The sequence below is a fragment of the Schistocerca americana genome, chromosome 7 (assembly GCF_021461395.2).
Source record: "Schistocerca americana isolate TAMUIC-IGC-003095 chromosome 7, iqSchAmer2.1, whole genome shotgun sequence".
Taxonomy (NCBI): domain Eukaryota; kingdom Metazoa; phylum Arthropoda; class Insecta; order Orthoptera; family Acrididae; genus Schistocerca; species Schistocerca americana.
In genome coordinates, this window is record NC_060125.1 from 368,960,824 (window position 1) to 368,983,988 (window position 23,165).

At 44.3% G+C, this 23,165-nt stretch overlaps 1 pseudogene; it reads right to left on the reverse strand.

Moving 5' to 3' along the window:
• Nucleotides 1–22,316: 22,316 nt before the first annotated feature.
• On the reverse strand, nt 22,317–22,433 carry LOC124623517 (annotated as a pseudogene).
• Nucleotides 22,434–23,165: the final 732 nt, after the last annotated feature.

The window sequence follows — 23,165 nt, forward strand, 5'->3', positions numbered from 1 at the left end:
TACTGCTTTCAGTATTAATTTCTGTTTCATGTGTTGAGCTGCACAAACATTTATAGACATACAGGTCTTTTCCATTGTAGACACAATCACAGAAAATAATTTCAATGATTACCGATTTTGACAATACATTGGTCATGTTCAGAACCTGTACGTTCTAGGCAGCGTTTCACAAATAAACCGTACATCAAATTCATTGTAGTGTATTGTAAGTCGATCACTGTTCTACGTAAACAAAATGTCGTTTTGCCTAATAATTTAAAGAAATATTGGCTGTACAAGAGTATCTCCGTTGTTTGTTTCTGTGCCATTGTCATCTTAACTGACAGAATGTGATGTTTGCTAAGTATAAATTTGTGTTTCCTTTTCCTCTCTTCCTTATTGTTTTCAACTGTTTCTCCTATCCAGTTTTCATTTTATCTTCTCACATTTTCTCAAAGACTTTTTCGGATAGTTTTTACTAATTCAATACATTCTAGAATCTCCTCTTTATCGTTTGCTTTAACCTCTCTCATTCTCTTTGATAGCTATACTATTATACAACAACAATGATTAATTCGATTATATACTTGTTTTACGGATTTGTGTAACTTAGTTGAGACATGTATCGTTTGTGCTACAGGCCTACCATGTAGTTTCCCATCTTTGGTTTCACATGTGTTCCTCTTTTGTTACTAAATCCATTCCACGCTTCTAATATCCTCTCACTCTCCAATTGCGAGGGGGTGCTGAAAAATAATGCCTCCGAATTTTTTTTTATGTAAACACTTGGAGTTTTTAAATAAAACATACATTATTTACATTCTACATCTTTATTCTTCATATCTACATATCTGCAGCCACCCGCCGCTAAAGGGCTCCGAATTGTTGTGTGTAGCATGGCGGCGTCTAACGTAACTATGTCTGTGGGTGAGAAACATTGAGCTGTAATCGGGTTTCCAATTCTAAGAGTTTGTCCAGACATCGAGCACTCTATGAGAATCTTAGACCACACAGACAAAAACGCTGCGACATCTGCAATACTCCGATGCCTTGGGTTCCACTATCATCGATCATCCTCCACAGAGTCCTGATCTGACCCCATCCGATTTTCACTGTTTCCAAAACTTAAAGAGCACCTTCGAGGACTTCACTTGGAGAGTGATAAAACGCTGCAAGCAAAGTTGAGGTTGTAGCTCCGTCGCAAAGTGAAACATTCCACAGTGACGGTATCAACAAATTTGTCTCTCGTTGGGAGACAATGTTGAGAAATAAATATGTAGTTCCATGGTGCAGACCTTGGAAAATATGCGCTTTATAGATGGAAATCTTGTTCCCAGGTTAGAGAACTCAGCTGAGACATAAATTTCGATTACGGTATAACACTGAGACATCACCGGACCATGAAGACAATTCAAAGGAGAGACGGGAAGTCACTGTTTTGTTTCGACAGAAAGAGCATGGATATGCACATAAATGACATTCGTAATGTGTACGGTCAAGCTACTATCATCAGTATTTATTATTGCAACCATTATTCGCGGAAGTGATGGAATAAACGAGGTGATATTTGTATTCTGTTTATGTAGTTAGCGTTTTATTCGGGTCCTTGATTTTAATTTCCTTGAAACACAGCTTTTCGAACTGCCTGTAATTAATATGGGACGAGCGCAAGTAACATCACTCCCCTAACACTGGTGAGACAAACTAAGGTAAGTACTAGAGTAAGGTCTGGATATTGTAGGGGCGGACGTGACAGAACGTATGAGGCGATTCCAGCCCAGAATACACTCATTGAAACAGTGCCAAAGGACAGAAGAAATATATGTGAATAGATGTCGGTAGCAAATGAATCATTTATTAATTGCTCAGACACTGTCATATTTACTCCATGCCTGTCGTTGGCGGGAATTTTTGCACGTATCTCCGAAATAAATTAACGTCTTTGCCTGTGTTGTCTTATGGGGTGGTGTAATGTAATAAACTATAAATTTTTATTTGTTTTGTGACTATTAGTGTAAAGTAATAAAATAAAATATGAGCCGTGACTTATATAAAAAGAAACACATAAAAGAGAAATAACTAATGTAGGAATATTATTAACAGTGTAATATGTTGTTTAATTTAGCCCGACGTGTAGAAGCACTCAGTAAACTAGCTCAGCTCTCAGGGCAGTTACGTAATCGTCGATACTTAATTGTCCTTTTCTTATTTATTCAAGACTAGAGAATATTTGCCAAGTCTGTTCGATGTACACTACTGTAATACGTAACTTAATGTCGCGGTTTCGTCTCGATTCCCCGTATAAGATAACAAGAGTAGCATCTACAAATGAAATCCTGTAATGCTACTCGAATCCTGTGACCAGACCTTTTCTGCCTGTGATGCTATCTCGTTATATACAGAAAATCTGTAAGTAAAATTGTTAAATTATTAGTAGCTGCCTCCGGTCTCGTGGGATCTGAAATAAAGTTAATTGTCCTAACCGACGGCACGTCTCGTAGATGAGCTAAAAGAAAAATGTTAAAGATTTTCTAAGATGGCGCCTAACAATGAAAATTCTTTGTTAAGGCCCATATCTACTTAAGACAATAAAGGTATAGATTGACCACCTACACAAGTTCTTTTGACAAAATAACCATTATATTTTTCGGGTTTTAAGTACAACTTACATTATCAGCTGGTACAGCAAGATGAGCTTTACACAAGAACGACCTCTTAGGTCCGAATCCAAGCAGATAAGACAAGCGAATGACAAAGGAAAGATAGTTCATGCATAGAAACGCAAGAGTCCATGGAATAACATGTCCATTGTAGTTCTATTTCTTCTTCTTTGGCGTACTTGCCGATTATTTATAAAATTTGTCGTAATATTTAGTTTACATTTATTTTTTTAAACCCAACTCCACCCAGGAGAAACAGTACAGTGGGTCTTACATGGTGAGTCGAAGTGTCTGCGAAAAAGAGACAAACGAACAAACCATTCGAAGAGGACCCTCGTTTCATCGTACGATACAGACGTGCTGATTTGCTCACAGTTTTTTCCGAAATTACGCTACACAGCATTGTAATGATTCATTGCACTGAAAAAAGCAATGTTAGGGTACTTAAACACTAACTTAATGGAAGTGTTATGATTTATTTATATTTAAACTGCCCCTCATAGCGACGTTTCAGAGCTAATATTTTCCATATTTATTAAATAACTGCAGAAAGGAACAGCACCTGGGATATAACACGCTGCAAGGCCTGTGTCTTGTTACGCCACCAGTAAGCAGCAATTTGTTACAACGTTGACTCAGATGAAGACATAATTCTGTTACTCGAGGGTAACAAGCTAAGTTCCCCCGGGCTGACAATATCCCGTAATGAGAAGATATGAAGTTATCAGTTTGCTTCCTGTTTGCAGAGTGACCAGGCCGCTGTGGGACGGACACGGCCCCGCCACCTAACTGCGTACTGCGAGCAGCGGTCGATCCCCTCGCGCGCCGCCGAGATTGGAATATTCGTGGAAGACGCAGCGAGCTGAGAGTTCGCGGTTCGTTTAGCACGCGTGGGTGGGAGGGCGTGAGTCCGTGCGCGCAGTACAGGCGCACGCGTGCGGCGCGCCGTCGACGGCCGCGTCTCCCTGTCGCTCTCCAGCTGACGTCTGCGAGCGTCAACACGGCTCGTTCGGAGGCCACGTACTGAAGAGATGACCGGCAGCGTTTTGGAAAGCTGTCCGAAGAATGTGGGGCGTCGAAGAGACACACCTCCACGTTAGTTAACGTTAATCAGTTCCCAAATATGCTGCAGAAAATCAAGTAAAGGTTATCTGGGCATCACTGATTCGCTTCGTCTGCTGGTGCTTGCGTGTAACTTGACTTTCAGCTGTCGATTTCTACTCACCGGTCACGGACTAACCTTCCAGTGGTTGAAGTGTGCCGTTTGTGTCTCTCCCTTGTCACGTGGTGTGTGGAGCAACCGTTAAACAAACCCACCTTTGGTCGGCATTCTGTGAGGAACGGTGAGAGTGTTAACGTGGCTGTTCTGCACCAACCACCCTTATTTGAACCCTTGGGATGGAGAGACGTCAATTGTGAAAGAAGATGGTCCACAGGAAGCATGTTCCAGTGAACGATTAACTTGGTTCTTTTGTGAATTCTTTTGTTACTGGCGAACATACAGGGTTCTAAGCCAAAATGTTCTATTTCCAATTTGCTCCCAACACAAAATTAAATTAAATAAATTTACTCGCTTCTCAAAACTAAGCTGTATGACATGAAATGAAAACATTTCCACGTGAGCCCCTCCGGTGACGCGGTAAATGTCTAGTCTGTAGTCAGTTTCCATGCAGGTCTGCTGTAACACTTCCGGAGGGGTAGCACCGATGACTTCCACAAACCGAGTATAGACGTCTTGAAGGTCCGGCACTACTGTCAGTCACGAAGCTCCAGAGAAAAAAAATCCAATGGTTTGATGTCAGGGAATGTGGAGGCCAATTCATAGGTCCATCATGTTCAGTCCAGCAATCTACAAATGTTCGATTTAAAATTTTCCGAACATCCAACGACCACTGAGTTGAAGTATCATCTCAGTGAAACCAAACATATGATTGCTGACCTTTAACATAGAGGAACGCAAATTTCTGCGACGTGCCTAGTTGAGTCGTTACTGTGACGTTCTCTCCAGTAAAGAAGAACGGTCTAGTCTATATCTGAATCCATACTCGGCAACGTACCTGAAGGTGTTTGGTGGAGAGTGCTTCTGCTACCAATAACTTAGATTCCCCGCTCCCCGCCCTTCCCTGTTCCACTCATGAATGACGAATTGGAAGAATGATTGTCGGTAAGCCTCTCTATTAACTCTAATTTTCTCGAATGGTTAGTTACTCACATACTTACGGTAGACACTGTTTCCAGCAATTTCACAACTGTGTAATTGTAAAGTATTGGATTTCTTTTGCTATGTATTACACTTTATTTACGTTCAGAGTCAACTGCCAAAGCCTACACCATTCATCAATGTTACGTAGGTCATTTTACAAACTGATAGTGTATCTAACGTTGCTACTTTCTTATAAAAAATACTTAACTCCTCCCGAACAGGCCACGAAGGCCCAACAGTACCGACCGACCGTCGTGTCATCCTCAGTCCACAGGTGTCACTGGATGCGGATATGGAGGGGCATGTAGTCAGCACACCGCTCTCCCGGCCGCAGGTCAGTTTCCGAGACCGGAGCCGCTACTTCTAAACCAAGTAGCTCCTCAGTTTGCCTCACAAGGGATTTTAACTGTTTTACAGTCCCAGATACACTAAACACTATATCAGCCATCCTTTCGTTTCTTCGATAATTGAAAGGAAGAATGGTGCTGCAGTCCTCTATCGTAAACGAGTTTTTGAAACCTAGGTTTAGAATTTCGGCCTTCTGTTTATCATTATCTGTTACATTACGCGTACTGGCAGCAAGAGAATATTTTATGTTGACTATGCTACAAATATAGCACCATTCTTATCCGTCATCTATCAGAGACCATTGGAACGGCGGCAAGTTCCACGGGACTGGAAGAAGGCCCAGGTCATAGCAATCTATAAAAAGGGTAGAAAATCGGATGCACATAATTACCGGCCAATTTCACTGTTGTAGAATCATGGAACATATTTTGTGTTCAGATATAATGACGTTTTTAGACTCTGAGAAGCTCATCTGCAGAAACCAGCATGGTTTTAGGAAACAGCGGTCATGAGGGACACAGCTGGCCATCTTTGTGCATGATATACAACAGGCTCTAGATACCAGCTCCCAGGTTGATGCCATATTTCTCGACTTTCGAAACGCGTTCGAGTCAGTCCCGCACTGTCGCCTGCTACAAAAAGTGAGTGCTTACGGTCTATATGATGAAATGTGCTGTTGGACAGAAAGTTTTCTAACAGACAGGGAACAGTATGTCGTCCTGAACGGGGTGACATCAACACAGACAAGCGTAACTTCAGGTGTGCCCCAGGGCAGCGTAATAGGTCCTCTGCTTTTTACGATTTACATAAAAGATCTGGTTCATAGTATTGACAGCGGCCTTAGACTGTTTGCCGATGATGCTGTAGTCTACAGGAAAGTAGTATCACACGAAAGTTGTGAACAAATCAATGAGGATTTGAAGAAAATAAATGCGTGGTGTAATGACTGGCAATTATCTCTCAATATTAGTAAGTGTAACCTACTGCGTATAACAAGGTGAAAATCCCCATTAATGTACGAGCAGAAAATAAATGCCCAATCTTTGGAAGCGGTAACGTCCGTCAAGTATCCGGGTGTGACTATTCGAAATGATCTCAAATGGAATGATCAGATTACACAAGTAACGGGTAAGGGGAACTCTAGATTGCGGTTTATTGGTAGAATCCTGAAGCGATGCAATCCTTCAATATAGGAAACAGCTTACAATACGTTTGTTCGTCCAGTCTTGGAGTACTGTTCGTCTGTGTGGGACCTTTACCAGTTGAGTCTGATTCAAGAGATTGGGAAGGTCCAAATCAGAGCGGCAAGATTCGTGACTGGTACATTTAGCCATCGCGGGAGCGTTACAAATCTCATAGAAAGTTTGAAGTGGGACACACTTGCAGGTAGAAGGCGCGCTAAACGGAATGGGCTGCTCACTAAATTCCGAAATCCGATCTTCACCAAGGCTGTAGAGCATATATTATTACAACCAACTTTCAAATCGCACAATTATCACCATTCAAAGATAAGGGAAATTAGAGCTCGTATTGAGGCGTTCAGACAATCGTTTTTCCCTCGCGCTATCCACGAGTGGAACAGAGGGGGGGAAATATGATTTTGGCGCGAATTGTGCTCTCCACCACACTCCGATTGGTGGCTAGCGGAGTATATATGTAGATGTAGACAAGGGGGTGAGTGCACCCCGCTTGCCAACTGCGCTCGGCAGACTGGATGGTCACCCACCCAAGTCCCGACAGCGCTTAAATTCGGTGATCTGACGGGAACCGGTGTTACCACTGTGGCAAGGTCGTTGGCACTTTCTTATAGACAATCGCATAATCAGCGAACAGTCTCGGAGAGCTTCCGACGTTTCTAGTAGCTCATTTCATGGTACTCCGTAAATTATCTTTACATCTGCTAATTTTGTTCCGTTAAGAGCGGCGTGTTGAGTTCTATCTGCAAGGATGTCTTGAATCCAGTAGCAAACCTGGCCCGATACTAAGTAAGTTCGTATTTTATATTCACAAAACGGCAGAGCATTACGACGTAAAATGTTTTCCTGAAGCCAAGGGAAACGGTATCAACATGAGCTCTATTGTCTACAGCGTCATGGATCTCATGGTGGAACACTGCGAGCTGTGTTTCGCAAGATCTCTGTCTGCGGAATCGATGTTAATTTTTATAGAGGAGACTTCCGTTTTTCAAAAACGTCACAAATCTTCAGGCTAAAACACGTTCAAGAATTAGACAACAGATTGATGCCAACGATATAGGGCTATATTTATGTTCTACTACATTTTTTGAAAACTGGAATGAACTGCGCTTTTTTGCGTCTTTTCTTAACTTGCCGCACATGAAGCGACGCGACGCGTTCACTTTCGGGCTATTTTGCACCTTTTCCTGATACTGTGTGGATTTTGAGATTCCCAAATGGGAAGGCTTTGCTTAATCGCAGATCCAGGGACAAGACGGCGGGATTCCGAGAGATTCGGTTAAGCATTTTACACGCAAATCTACATCGCCATTGCTTGTCATCGGGCTTTATGGTCTGCGGTATCTTGTATGAATACAGACGGTACTGATTTTTGAGGATATTTGAACAGTTACGCTTGCCATCTGAAGGTCCTGTGAAGCCTGACGAATTGATGTGCGTGAACTTTGTTGGAAGGCTTCGCGGACATTTTCAACTAGCTCTTCAGAGACACGCTGACCCTCTGTAGGCTCTTCAGAATGCTGCCAATGTCAAGAAACTGTCTGTGCCATACTGTTATGCTCTTGGCATCTGGTGCTACTTTCTTTTAAATAGAAACTATTTTAATCCGTACTTGCGGCTGGATGGTGTTTCAAATAGTAAGCCTTATAATGGTAAAGTCTGCTGACGATATTCACGAAAACAAAGAGAAACTTCAAAAAGTGTCAGCAAAAACGAAAAAGATCTTCATAGAAAAGCTTTAAGAAAATTAGTACCAAGAAGACCGATACTGCGGTATGCAATAGTCAACACATCACATTAGGCATGTACCACTCAAGAGAAGTAAATAGCTTCAACTACTTCGGAAGTACAATGACCTCAGTTTAGTCGACATAAAGAGCGGAATTGCACAGGAAAGAAAATCCTGTCACAAGAAAAAGGTGTTGTCTACATCAAGAAACCTAAATCTAAAGACCAAAAAGAAATTTATTAGGAGCTTTGCCTGAAGCAAGGGCTTGTACGGATCGGAAACTACCAGTGCTTACGATAACAGGCGTCTAGAGGCATTTGAAATGGCTCTGAGCACTATGGGACTTAACTTCTGAGGTCATCAGTCCCCTAGAACTTTGAACTACTTAAACCTAACTAACCTAAGGATATCACACACATCCACGCCCGAGGCAGGATTCGAACCTGCGACCGTAGCGGTCGCACGGCTCCAGACTGTAGCGTTTAGAACCGCTCGGCCACTCCGGCTGGCGAGGCATTTGAAATGTGGTGCTGGAGGAGGATGGGAAATCTCATGGACAACATAGTTGACGAATGAAGAGATTCTTAGAAAGGCGAAAAAAGATATCTACTAGCGACAATATGAAAAAAAACAGTAAATTGGCGTATTTTACCAACACCATCGTTTCCTAGTTAATTTAATAAAAGGATGATTAAAGGCAAGAGAAGACGTGGAAGACAGACCACAACACTCCAGCCATATCAGATAGGACATAGAAGCAGACTCGAAATGAAGATACTAACAGGGAACAGAGAAAAGTGAAGAAGAAGAAGAGCAATTGCTGTCAGTTAATCTTCCATTTATTCAATGAAGTTTCGCGATTGCAGCAGGATGACGTCGACTTCTTGCCACAATATTTCACCTGACAACCATTCAGCCATCTTCAGGTGAGTATTTTGCACTGGAGATTGCTGGTTCACATCGCAAATTTATACCAAAAATTTGCGCGGAGACGCATGCGCAGGGCAGCGGCTACATGAGCGACCTCTGCCGAGTCTCGCGCCCTCTTCGAATATCTATGCCACTCAGGCACGAACTTAATGGTGATAATATATGGGCACTGCTTGTCGGGATACAGGCTCGTGGAGTTAAATTTCAGATGTCAAACTTATAAAACTGTCGTCAGACGTACCATTTGTCATAAAATATTTATCTTTCTGAAGATATTAAATCACCCGTTCAGCCCTTAACAATCAGAAATCCGCCATCACGATTAGAAAGATCTCTCGCCAAGCATATTTCCACCGATTCCTTAATAACTGAATTCCAGAAGGATCTCGCCGAGGTCTAAATCTGCGTGACACAATAATCCATGGAATGTCCTGTGGAGAGGCAATGCTCGACTGTGGCCAACTTACTGGGTTGCGGGAGGCGAATGTGGCGATTATGTCCAACGCACCTTTGAGGCCATGTGCGCGTTATCGGATCGCTATGGGTGCAATCCTGAAACTTCGTTGGATACTCTTTACGCCGGAAAAATTTCAAGAGTGACAATCTTCGAATTGAGACGAAGAGCGTGGACTGGTTCCAGATTTCAGCTCTTCAAAAGTGGAGCTGCAGAAGGATGCTGAAAATTGGATGGGTAGATCGAGTAAATCATGAAGATGTTGTGAATTGAATCAGGGATACATCAAATTTGGGGTACAACTCGACATCCTGAGTCATCGAGGAATCGTCCATTTGATTAATCTGGCCTCAGACAGGTCAACTGAACCCGACCGACCACTGTTTCATCCATGAGGCAATGGCCTCATGTTGATGCGGGATAGAGAGTGAGGGTTAGCAAATGCGCTCCTGTCCGTTGTCGGGTTAGCAGACCTGATGCCGCTACCTCTCTGTTAAGTGGACTCTCAGTTGGCTCCATGAGGCTGAGTGTGGGCGCAGGACCCATTCATTCCGAAACCAGGTAGGTCAGCAGGTAACAGGATCCACTCCTCCCGAACTGGCCTAATGGACTGCAGATAATAGCCCCGCAGCCTCCAGCAGTTTGCGGGCTCATGTCTCAGTCTTCAACAGATCATTTTAGAATGAACACGTCCTCCGACACGCTAGTAGTTTCACTAGTACGAGGATCGTTCAATAAGTAATGCAACACTTTTTTTCCGAAAGCATGTTGGTTTTATGCGGGATTTCAATATACCATATCGTTCCCCACTCTTTGGGCTACAGAACCCTATTTTTCAACACAATCTCTGTTCATTGCGACTGTCTTACGGCACTTTGCTGGCAGAGCCTCCATGCTCGAGTAGTACCACTCTACTGGTGAACTTCGGAGGCAACATCTCGCTGCATCAGTAAACACCTCATCATTCACGTACTGCTTCTCGCCGAGTGCATTCTTCATTGCGCCATACAGATGGAAGACGGAGCCGGCCGCAGTGGCCGAGGGGTTCTAGGCGCTGCAGTCCGGAACCGTGCGACTGCTACGGTCGCAGGTTCGAATCCGGCCTCGGGCATGGATGTGTATGATGTCCTTCGGTTAGTTCGGTTTATGTAGTTCTAAGTTCTAGGGGACCGATGACCTCAGAGCCATTTGAACCATTTGAATGGAAGACGGAAAGTGCGAGATACAGGCTATAGGGTGGGTGACGAAAAACAGCCCAATGAATTTTTGTAATCTCCTCTAGGTCGCTCAGACTTGTGTGAGGCCTTGCTTTGTCATGGAGAAATAGAAGTTCGTTTGCATTTTTGTTGGGACGAACACGCTGAAGTCCAACACCACAGGAGTCAAAGCTGTGGCGGCTGCTCGACACGCGGGAGATCGGACAGATCCGTGCGACCTTGTTGCAATGGTGGCAGATGCCTCGCCCAAAGACTCAGCTTGCTTTTGTTCACTTCCATGTCCCCGTAGACATTCTGCAAACCCCTGTGAATATCTGCGTTCTTTGGTTCTCTGCTCGTTGAAACTCAGTGCCAGCTCTCTGCTTGGAACGCACCTCCGTTACAGACACCATTTTAAAGGGTTTGTATAGCGCCGTCACCCATTGCAGCTTCATGAAAGTATAAGGACTGAAGCGGGAATATTCCACAATGTTCCACAACAAATTCCTCACTTTTCCAACCGAAACTGGCTGATAAAAAATGTATTGCATTGCTTATTGAACGCCGCTCTTCTAATGGGAGGGAAAATTCACTTCTGAAAGGTAACACCATCGGTTTTCAAAAATTGTTGAGAAGTGGTGTAGCGCGACGGCGTGCAACATTAAGCGTTGCACAAGCTTTATTAAAACTGTTTCTACTGAGGAGCTGGATGTTATGCAGATTTGTAATCTGAAGAGAAAGGCCACAGAAGATATTTGTGAGAGACAATCAAAGCTAACTTACAATCAGTTAAAAGGAGAAAATACGCACGAAATAACAATCAGAGATGTCGACAACTTCCGTAAATCTATTCACAAATATAGGCAGAAAATTCTGCCGAAATTGCCGACGAGTGTTGAAGAGGTTAAGAATGTTACCAACACGCTAAATGAGGAAACTACAGACGGACAAATTTCTTACTAGAAACTAATCTCGAGAAAAAGTTGCAGTATTTTTTGAATGTGAAAACCTTAAAATACTTACTCAATGTCACACAATATATGTTGATGAAACCTCCAAGTGTTGCACAAAGTTCTTTTGTCAGCTGTTTATAATACCGACATAATGGACATTACGTTCCAATAATTTTTTCTTTATTGAACTAGAAAAAACTGCGTCATATCACTATATCTTTCTAACAGTTGTAGGTAAATGTAATGACATAGGTCCGAAATTCTCATGATTAACGGTGTTTTCAGATCCTGAAGGCAGCATAAGGAAAACTGGAAGTGAATTCTAGATTGACATAAGAATCCAAAGATCCAAATTTCATTTAACACAGACTGGTCGCAAATAATACAAACATTGGGACTTGCACATGACTATTACGCATGAGATGAAATTGTAAGATTTCGGTCCTATATACCTGGTTTGCCGATGCTGGATCCTGAGTTGATTGGTGACAGTTTTGTTGAGTATTGCATGTCAGCGATGCAAAGATCACAAAAATTGCAAATGTTTTGTGATTTTTATATAGAAGAAAATGCAGTCCTTCCTCCATCTATGTGGGCAGAACTAAGATGTAACAGACAGTGAAACTTCATTGGCTGTGAAAGTTTAAACAGGAAATGTACTACTCAGTTCTATTCATGTAGCCCATACATTTACGGATTTCTTAGGTAATAAAGCAAATTCAGCTCAACTCTAAAATCGCAACAAATTCATTAAAAGCCAAGAAAGAGAAAAGGAACTGTCCAGACTTGAGACTCATGGTATAGCAATAGCAAATTTCAAAGCTGGAAAAATTTCTAGATTTCAATATGAGGAACGTACATGTACACATCAGAATATAAATCTTGTAAATATATCTAGAAACACAAAAGAACTAAGTATGTAAATATTTTTGGGGTATGAAACAGTTCACCTCCTCGTGGTGCGCCCTGGGTAAACCTAAACGACCATGTAGTCTCGACATGCATTAGCAGCTTTCATTCTATTAATACTAGAAAGAAATTCAATCTGCGTTTCGACCACACCTCCCTGACTCTTGCGCAGGAGGTGCATAGAATTCTCGTGCATCCCTTTTCAGTGAGCCACCACGAGACACCAAAGAACTTAGCGGAAATCCTTGATCTTTAATCTAAATTGAAGAAAATCCTCATGGCACATTGTTTTCATGATGTATAGCAGTTTCTAGGAGAAATTTCAGCCAACTCCTGTGTTTCATTGCTCTTGTGCTAGTTCATATCCAGCAGCACTTTTTACCGTCAAACGGAACTTGATAAGTAAAAAATGAAATCCCCATGTCGCATTTAACAGTATTCACCATAAACGCGTCCGCCGCGATAACTGAGTGGTCAGCGTGACGGATTGCCGTCTTACGGACCCGGGTTTGATTCCCGGCTGGGTCGGGGATTTTCTTCGCTCAGGGACTGGGTGTTGTGCTGTCTTCATCATCATTTCATCCACATCCGGCGCGCACGTCGCCCAATGTGGCGTCGGATGTAATAAGACATGCACCAAGGCGGCCGACCGCTGTGGCCGAGCGGTTCTAGGCGCTTCAGTCCGGAACCACGCGGCTGCTACGATCGCAGGTTCGAATCCTGCCTCGGGCATGGATGTGTGTGATGTCCTTAGGTTAGTTAGGTTTAAGTAGTACTAAGTTCTAGGGGACGATGACCTCAGATGTTGAGTCCCATAGTGCTTAGAGCCATTTGAACCATTTTTTTTAACCAATGTGGCCGGACCTGCCTCGCACGGGGCCTCCCGGCCAATGACGCCAAACGCACATTTCCATACCATAAACGCGAAAAAATCTTACACCTTCTATTATAAGTACATATATTACGGAGCTTTGCTTGTCTGGAGTATTCATATACTTTAGATGAAGAATGGGCGAGGATGAGCACAGTTTTATATGCGGAAAAAGCCCGCGTGAGAACGCTAAGGATTTCGTGGGCTGGGTACACACTCCGGCATCATCACCCGCTGCGCTGAAGGGCCTTCACCAGCTGCGAAAGATACGTCTGACTGCTTTAAAGGGGAGGCTCCTTTTTCGGGGTCTTGCAGGCTCGGGAGGAACGGCTCCCACTTTTCTGACCACGGGAGGAACGAGCCCTGCGCTCCTGAGTGCACCTCCTACCCGTCCTGCCACCAGCGAAAAATTCCTGGCAGTACCGGGAATCGAAGTAGGATCCTCCTCATAGCAGACACCCGCGTTGACCACTCAGCTACGGAAGCAGACGGAAGGGAAGCGAGGGGTAAAAATTGTAGAGCTATAACAAGGCTCGAACCCATTAAGCAGGTTCAAAAGGATGTGGGTTGCAGTAGTTTATCCACACGACTGGTGTTGTCTTTACTCTCCTCTCTTCCACAGAGCAAAGGTTCAGTTGGTTCAACAGATACTCAGCCTCGTGTTCATCTTAACAATTCACAAGATTAAGACCTGGCGCAGATGATCTTCACCAATTAGACGGCCGGACCACCCTCCGCGATCTCGCAGCCAACAATAGAGCGAAGTTTTGGCCCGTCAGAAGTGTAAACGCAGAACAGAGGGGAAGACGCGGCGGTGGCGCCGCAGCGGAGGGAGCCGTCACCCATCAGCCGTCAGCCGTCAGCGGCAGCTGACAGGGTGGGGGCGGGGGTGGTGGCCAGGGGCGGGGGCGGAGGCGGGGGCGCGTGTTTGTCAGCCAGCCCGTAACGAGGGGCGGCCCCCCGCGGCTGCAAAACACAAAAACACCGCCGCCACCCACCTGCACGACTGTCCGACCTGCCGCTCGCCCTCCCGAGCCCCTCAACCGAACCAAGATTTTCTCGGACGATGCGGCGTCCAGAATCACAATCTGCATAACGGCAACAGCAAACGTTCTCAAGCCGCACCCTCGTGAGAGATATAAACACAGCCCAAAACCATCAGTTTCACGAACAGAAAATTTTTTTGTTAAATATCTGGACGAATAAAATAAAACTGAAAGATAAAGCTTACCCGAAGAATTTTGAATATAATCCGTTTCCTTGAGACCCAAAAGCTTATGTCCACGAAACAGCACACTTTTAGAAAGTATCGCTCGTGCGAAACTCAGCTTTTATCTTTTCTCGCATGATATGCTATGGTCTATGGACGAAGGGCAACAGTCAGATTCCATATTTCTAGATTTCCGCTTAGCTTTTGACACGGTGCCCCGATGCAACTGTTAACGAAAGCACGAGCACGCGGAGTAGGTTCCCAGATTTGCGAGTGATTCAATGACTGCTTAAGTAGTAGAACCCAGTATGTTATCCTCAACGACGACTGTTCATCAGCGACAAGGGAATCGTCAGGTATCCCCCAGGGAAGTGTGATAGGACCGCTGTTACTTTCTATGTACAGAAATTATCCGGCGAACAGGCTGGGTAACAATCTGCGATTGTTTGCTGATGATGCTGTGTCGTATGGGAAGGTCTCAAAGTTGAGGAGGATACAAGACTGCTTAGATAAAATTTCTGATTGTGCAATAAAATGGAATACCAGCAGCCGTTCTTATTATATGGCTACTAGTTTCGGTGCTTCAGTACACCATCTTCAGGGCTTAACTGGCGCTGAAGGGGTTAACACCACCCGGCCAATATCTATGAACTGGTTTTCGGTGACTACCTGAGACGACGATGTTGTGTGTACAACCAACAACTACCAACTCGAGTTGGTAGTTGATGGTTGGAGACACAACATCGTCATTACTGGTAGTCTGTGAAAATCAGTTCATAGATGTTGGCCTCTGATGGAATCGTCTACGTCTACGTCTACATGATTACTCTGCAATTCACAATTAAGTGCCTGGCAGAGGGTTCAATGAACCACCTTGAAGCAATTTCTCTACCGTTCCACTCTCGAGCAGCGCGCGGGAAAAACGGACATTCAGATCCCGCCATGCGTGCTCCAATTTCTCTTATTTGACTATGACGATCATTTCTTCCTTTGTAGGTGGGCACCAATAAAATATTTCCACACCCTGAGGAGAAAGTTGGTGACTGAAATTTCTTGAGAAGGTCCTACCGCAGCGAAAATAGCCTCTGTTTTAATGACTGCCACCCCAATTCGTGTATCATATCCGCGATACTCTCTCCCTTATTTCGCGATGATACAAAACAAGCTGTCCTTCTCTGAACTTTCTCGATGTCCTCCGTCAGTCCTATATTATGCGGATGCACACTGCACAGCAGTACTCCAGAAGAGAGCGGACAATGTAGCGTAAGGAGGCTCTTTAACAGATCTGTTACATTTTTAAGTGTTCTGTCAATGAATTGCAGTCTTTCGTTTGCTTTCCCCGCAGCATTATCTACGTGAGCCAATGGCCTTGCCGCAGTGGTAACACCGGTTCCCGTCAGATCACCGAAGTCAATCGTTGTCGGATTTGGCGAGTCCATCCGGTCTGCCGAGCGCTGTTGGCAAGCGGGGTGCACTCAGCCCTTGTGAAGCAAAACTGAGGAGCTACTTGATTGAGAAGTAGCGGCCCCGGTCTCGGAAACTGACATACGGCTAGGAGTGCGGTGTGCTGCCCAGACGCCCCTCCGTATTAGAGATGGGCAAACTCGTTCATCCTTGGGAACTAATTCACTGCTGATCGTTCTTTTTTGGGAACCGTTCATTTTTACTCGTTCAACGTTCATTTGTGCTTGGTATATGGTTCTTATGAAAAACTGAAACCTAGTAGTGTAAGCGACTGAAGGATGGAGGGCACCAAAGGGGGCACTTGCCTCCTCCCTGGAGTATAGAATTTTTATTCATCACAGAATTCTTACACACTTTTAGAAGTAATTTCTGTGATTATGCAGTACGTCTCGTTTAGCCAACTGTAGCGTTGTGTGGCTGATCGCAGGGAAACCGGCCCCGAGTACAGACTGCTCGACAATTACGGACGATGTGTTTCCCGTTACGAGCAGATACAACAAACAGGCAAACATGTAATAATTAGGCAGCGAAGAAATAACAAGCTAATGCAAGCAACAATGGCGAAACAATCGATGACGATGTGCAGAGAGCTGGACAAGAGAACATGAAAATCTCACGCTACGCGCATTGACTATAGCACATGTAGTTTTGTAAACCTGTTAGTGGCTGTTTCCCAACTTAATAGACCACAAGTGTCTTGTATAAAATTCTTCGTTTCGACTTCCACTACATAGCTATGCTACGTTGTTAACAAGAATAGTTTACACCCAACATATACTTCACGTTGTCTCTGAGTTCGTAGGCGAAGTAGACTTTATGAAGCACAAAATAAAATGTGGTTTTCTCATCATACTTGCGTCACACGCTTAGTAAAAATTAGGTTTTTATGTTGCATTATTAAAGTTAATGCAGCAATAATAATAATAATTAAGTTCGCAGTAATAAAGTTTTTGGTTTGAAAGCTCCGTCTGAACAAATGTTTTTGAGATAATAAGTAAATACGATTTTATGGCAATCTATGTCTTTTCAAATGGAGAGGCACCGCTTTTCCTACTGAGCCAAAATGACCCACAACCCACTTTTTTTTTTTTTTAAGGAAACCAAACTATCAGGTAATGCAAATTGGAAACAACCAACCTTAAAAATGATTAGAGCCTTCCTAAATATATTGTTTTGTATATGAAAGATACACGAAAATCGTTTTATATGAATTTTCTTACACTAAAAATTAAGCAAATTACTGAAAGTTAGTTGCTAAATCAAGTCGATAAAACCAAAAAATATATGAATAACAAAAAAAACTTGCCTTGTTATAAGTATGTCTTGTGCTGTTCATCAATACAATAAAGTGAGCTGATATGCCCGTTTGTTACCTGAAAAGACGTACCTATTACATACAACGTAATTTTCATGTAATTTACGTAACTATAAAATACTTTTTGATTACCGGTCGTGGACGCTGAACAGCCAGACCCAAGTGCAGAACAGTTTGGAAAACATGTAAAATGGGCGAGCGCAGTGAACGAAACGAACAACTGGATACTGAACTAACTAGGAGCAGTCGGCAGTGGAACTGAGACAGGTGGTCATGCGAAGAACGACGAGTGCGGCCGAGGGAGACCGAGACTGAGACGAGCACGCAACCCCGGCTGGAACGAGAACTGCCGAAGTGACCGCCGCGACCGCAGTGAACTAGTGAACTATGGACCGATCGTTCCTCGTTCCCGGGAACTATAAGTAGACTGCCGCGACCGAAGTGAACTACGAATCGATCGTTCCTTGGAATTCGTTCCGCGGTCCTTTCGTTCATCTTGGTGAACCGTTCCTTTGCTCCCGTTCGTTCGCGAACTACCCATCTCTACTCCATATCCGCATCGAATGACGTCTACAGGCGGTCGGTCAGTACCGTTAGGGTCTTCTGAGACTTGCTCGGACGGAGTTTTGTGTAATTATCTTTGTGGGCGTTCCAATTTAAGTTCCTCGTGATTGTAATCCCTAAGTATTCAGTTGAGTTTACATCTTTAGATTTGTGTGATTTATCGTGTAAATGAGCACAGAGGTGGTCCATTGGCTTGAGGTTGCGGCCGTGGGCAGGCCAGTCCAATTCAGGAATGTTGTTGTCCACAAATCGTTGCCTTACTGATGCTGCTCTGACAGAGAGCATTTTTATGCTGATACAATCAATCAGTGTCTCCGAACTGTTACTCTCCCGTACGCAGTGCGCAATGCTATGAAATGTGTTCACGTCTTTCCGCATTTTACGTTTGCTTAAGTGCAATAATAAGACCACGCCCTAGCCACGGGAAACACCCCCAATCGTGTAAACGACTCGACTAAGCCCCTCAGCGTCAATTAAGCCCTGAAGATAGTGTACTGAAGCACGGAACCTGGTAGTCACATAATGAATAACGTCGTAAGGATGGCTGTAGGTGATCCATTTTATCACGTAAGTGAATAGCCAAAGTCCCTCAAGCCTCCAATCAGAAGCATAAGCATAGAAAAAATTTCTGATTGACGAGATGAATGGCAGTTAACCATAAATGTAGAAAAATCTAAGTTACTGCATACGTGTAGGAAAAGCATGTCCGTATTGTTCGGATACAGCATAGTAGTGTCTTGCTTGACACAGTCACGTCGTTTTAAATATCTGGGTGTAACGTTGCAAAGCGATATGAAATAGAACGAAGATGTGAAGACTGTGGTAGGGAAGGCGAGTCGTCGACTGCTTTGTTGGGAGGGTTTTGGGAAAGATTGGTTCATCTGTCAAGGAGGCCACATATAGGAGTCTAGTGCTATGTATTCTTGCGTACTGCTCAAGTTTTGTGACCCGCACCAGGTCGGATTAAAGTGGGACATCGAAGCAATTCAGACACGAGCTGCTAAATTTATTACCGGTAGATTCGAACAACTCGAAAGTGTTACGAAGATGTTTTGGGAACTGAAATGGGAATCGCTGGAGGGAAAGCGAAGTCCTTTCCGAAGAATATTGACTAACTTTAGAGACCGGCATCTGAAGGTGACTGCAGAACGATTCCACTGCTGCCAAAATACCTTCCACATAAGGACCACGAAGATACGAGACATTAAGGCTCCTAGGGAGGCTTATAGACAGCCATTATTCCCTCGCTCTACTTGCGAGTGCTACAAGAATGGAAATGACTAGTAGTATTTGTGCAAAATATCCTACACCACGCACCGTACGGTGGCTTGCACAGTATGTATGTACACGTAGATGTAGATGAATATCGATTTGAACACCAAAGCGCTCGTCAAGTCATGCTCGTATTGGAAGCGGTATCCTTCTTCCAGGAGAATGTCGGTCCTTATCTCCGTTAGGCCATGCATTTTTTAGGTTTTCAGATAATCAACAGAGTGTTCTCATACATCCAATTCTTTCGTGTGTTGTGTACGTACAGAAGCAGCTACATACATGGAAATATGTAGGTGAACAGCAGATGCCACAACAGACATGCTGCTACAGCCACAAAAACAAACAAAATACACTATTAGCAATTAAATACACCAAGAAAACATGCAGATGATAAACGGGTATTCATTGGACAAATATATTATACTAGAAATGAATTGTGATTACATTTTCAAGCAATTTGGGTGGATAGATCCTGAGAAATCAGTACCCAGAGCAACCACCTCTGGCCGTAATAACGGCCTTGATACGCTTGGGCATTGAGTCAAACAGAGCTTGGATGGTGTGTACAGGTACAGCTGCCCATGCAGCTTCAACACGATACCACAGTTCATCAAGAGTAGTGACTGGCGTATTGTGACGAGCCAGTTGCTCGCCCACCATTGACCAGACGTTTTCCATTGGTGAGAGATCTGGAGAATGTGTTGGCCAGGGCAGCAGTCGAACATTTTCTGTATCCAGAAAGCCAACATGCGGTGGTGCATTATCCTGCTGAAATGTAGGATTTCGCAGGGATCGAATGGAGGGTAGAGCCACGGGTCGTAACACATCTGAAATGTAACGTCCACTGTTCAAAGTGCCGTCAATGCGAACAAGAGGAGACCGAGATGTGTAACCACTGGCACCCCATACCATCACGCCGGGTGATACGCCATTAAGGCGATGACGAATACACGCATCCAATGAGCGTTCACCATGATGTCACCAAACACGGATGCGACCATCATGATGATGTAAACAGAACCTGGATTCATCCGAAATAATGACGTTTCGGCATTCTTGCACCCAGGTTCGTCGTTGAGTACACCATGGCAGGCGCTCCTGTCTGTGATTCAGCGTCAAGGGTAACCGCAGCCATGGTGTACGAGCTGATAGTCCATGCTGCTGCAAACGTCATCGAACTGTTCGTGTAGATGGTTGTCGTCTTCTAAACGCCCCCATCTGTTGACTCAGGGATCGAGACGTAGCTGCACGATCCGTTACAGCCATGCAGATAAGATTCCTGTCATCTCGACTGCTAGTCATACGAGGCCGTTGCGATCCAGCACGGCGTTCCGTATTACCCTCCTGAACCCACCGATTCCATATTCTGCTAACAGTTATTGGATCTCGACCAACGCGATCAGCAATGTCACGATACGATAAACCGCAATCACGATAGGCTACAATCCGACCTTTATCAAAGTCATGGTACGCATTTCTCGTCCTTACACGAGGGATCACAACAACGTTTCACCAGGCAACGCCGGTCAACTGCTAATTGTGAATGAGAAATCGGTTGGAAGCTTTCCTCATGTCAGCACGGTGTAGGTTTCGCCACCGGCGCCAACCTTGTGTGAATGCTTGGAAAAGCTAATCTTTTCCATATCACAGCATCTTCTTCCTGTCGGTTAAATGTCGCGTCTGTAGCACGTAAATTTCGTGGTGTAGCAAATTTTAATTGCCAGTAGTATACGTTCGAATTATGCACACGTATCCACGAGGTGAATGTGGATACATGAGGGGCGTTTAATACGTAATACAACGCTTTTTTCTCGGCCAGTTGCAGTTGAACAAATGCGGAATGTGTAGTGAGACTTTGTGGAATATTCCCTCTTCAACCCAACTCTGTAGTTGTAGTAGTTCCGAGAAGTAGCGGCACTATACGTAGTCTCCTCTAACGGCGGTGCGTTCCAAACAGGAGCTGACATTGAGTTTCTTTTGCCGGAAAACCAGAGCATCGTACATAGTCATAGGGGCCTGCAGAATGTCTATGGAGACAGGCAATGAACAAAAGTACGGTGAGTAGTTGGGCGAGATTTCCGACATCATCGCAACAAGCTCGCGCAGATCTGTCCGATCCCCCGCTTGCTGGCCGGCCGCTCACACCTGCAGTGTTGAAAGTACGGACACTGTCAATGAAAGTGATCAACGGATCACAATCAGACACTTCAGTGCACAACTGGAAGTCTGTCTTGGTAGTGCTGACTCACTCGTCCACCAGTTGGGGTAGTCAGAGGTTTGTGCCCGCTTGGTTCCTCGCAGCGTAACGGATGGACCGTCTGTGCGTAGTTGCTTTCGCTTTACGAGGCTGACCGTGATAATTTTTCGTCGAATATTGTTGCAGGTAGTCAAACATGGGTTCATTACTTAGAGCCTGAGAAAAAACGTCAATCCATGGAGTGCCGCCACATCACTTCTCTTCCGAAAATGAAGTAAAAAGCCGCACCCTCATCCGTTAAAGTTATGGCAACGGTCTCCTAGGACTCTGAAGAGATCATTCTGTTTGACGTCCTCCCTCATGGTGCAAAGGTCAACTCTGAAGTGTACTGTGCTACCCTCAGGAAATTGAAGAAAGTACTTCAGAGCATGCAAAAAAAAAAAAAAAAATTGCAAACAGTATTCTCCTTGATAATTTGTATTTTGGCTGGAGCCACAGTCATGGTAAATTTTTTGAATGATGCTGCCACCATTTAACCGTAATAATTTTTATTTCATTGCTATACAATCCAGGCCTTAGGCCATTCTCAAGTACAAAATGTTATTTGACACAGAAATACGTTGTTGCACTTGAGAATGGGCTAAGGCCGATATCTGCATCGTATAACACTCCGTCTTGAGGCCAAGAGTGGCCTACCGGGACCATCCGACCGCCGTGTCATCCTCAGTGGAGGATGCGGATAGGAGGGGCGTGGGGTCAGCACACCGCTCTCCCGGTCGTTATGATGGTATTCTTGATCGAAGCCGCTGCTATTCGGTCGAGTAGCTCCTCAATTGGCATCACGAAGCTGAGTGCACCCCGAAAAATGGCAACAGCGCATGGCGGCCTGGATGGTCACCCATCCAAGTGCCGACCACGCCGACAGCGCTTAACTTCGGTGATCTCACGGGAACCGGTGTAACCACTGTGGCAAGGCCGTTGCCCTGGATCTTATAATAATAAAATAAAAATTATTATAGTGAAATGGAGGAAGCATAATTAAAAAAGAACTTTTCCTTCTCCATGACAACGCATGGTCACACAGAAGTCTGTGCACGCGAGAGAGCTCGCAGAACTTCACTGGATTGTTCTTCCTCATCCACCCTGCAGCCTGGATCTCGCACCTTCCGGGTTGCATGTGTTTGGCCCAATGAAGGATGCACAGAGGGGGAAGCTGTACGTGGATAATGAGGACGTTACTGATGCAGCAATGCATTGGCTCCGACGTCGAAAAACAGAGTGATATCATGTCGGCACACAGTCCCCCCCCCCTCCCCAGTAAGGTGGCGCATTGAACGGAGATTATGTTGAAAAATAGGGATCTGAAAGCTATAAGTATGGCTAACGAAATCTGTCTGTTCATTTAACACAGATTCAGGCTTTGTGATTTTGGGGAGGTTTGTTTCCAGCCGTTACAAGTTAGGGTCTTACCATTGGCTTCATTGTGTAGTACTACCGAATTGCATTCTGGTCTCTTGATAATGTATTTGGTTTCTATCATATGCTGTGAAAGAACTGATTTTCGAAAGTGGTTGAGTGTGAAAGAATTTATGTGTTCTAGGAAATGGGTTTTGAAATTTCGGTCTGCTTTCCCCACATAGTAGGAGGACAACTGGAGAATGATACTTTATACACTCCACTGCTGTTGAATTTTTGGTTATTTGTTTTTATGTTGT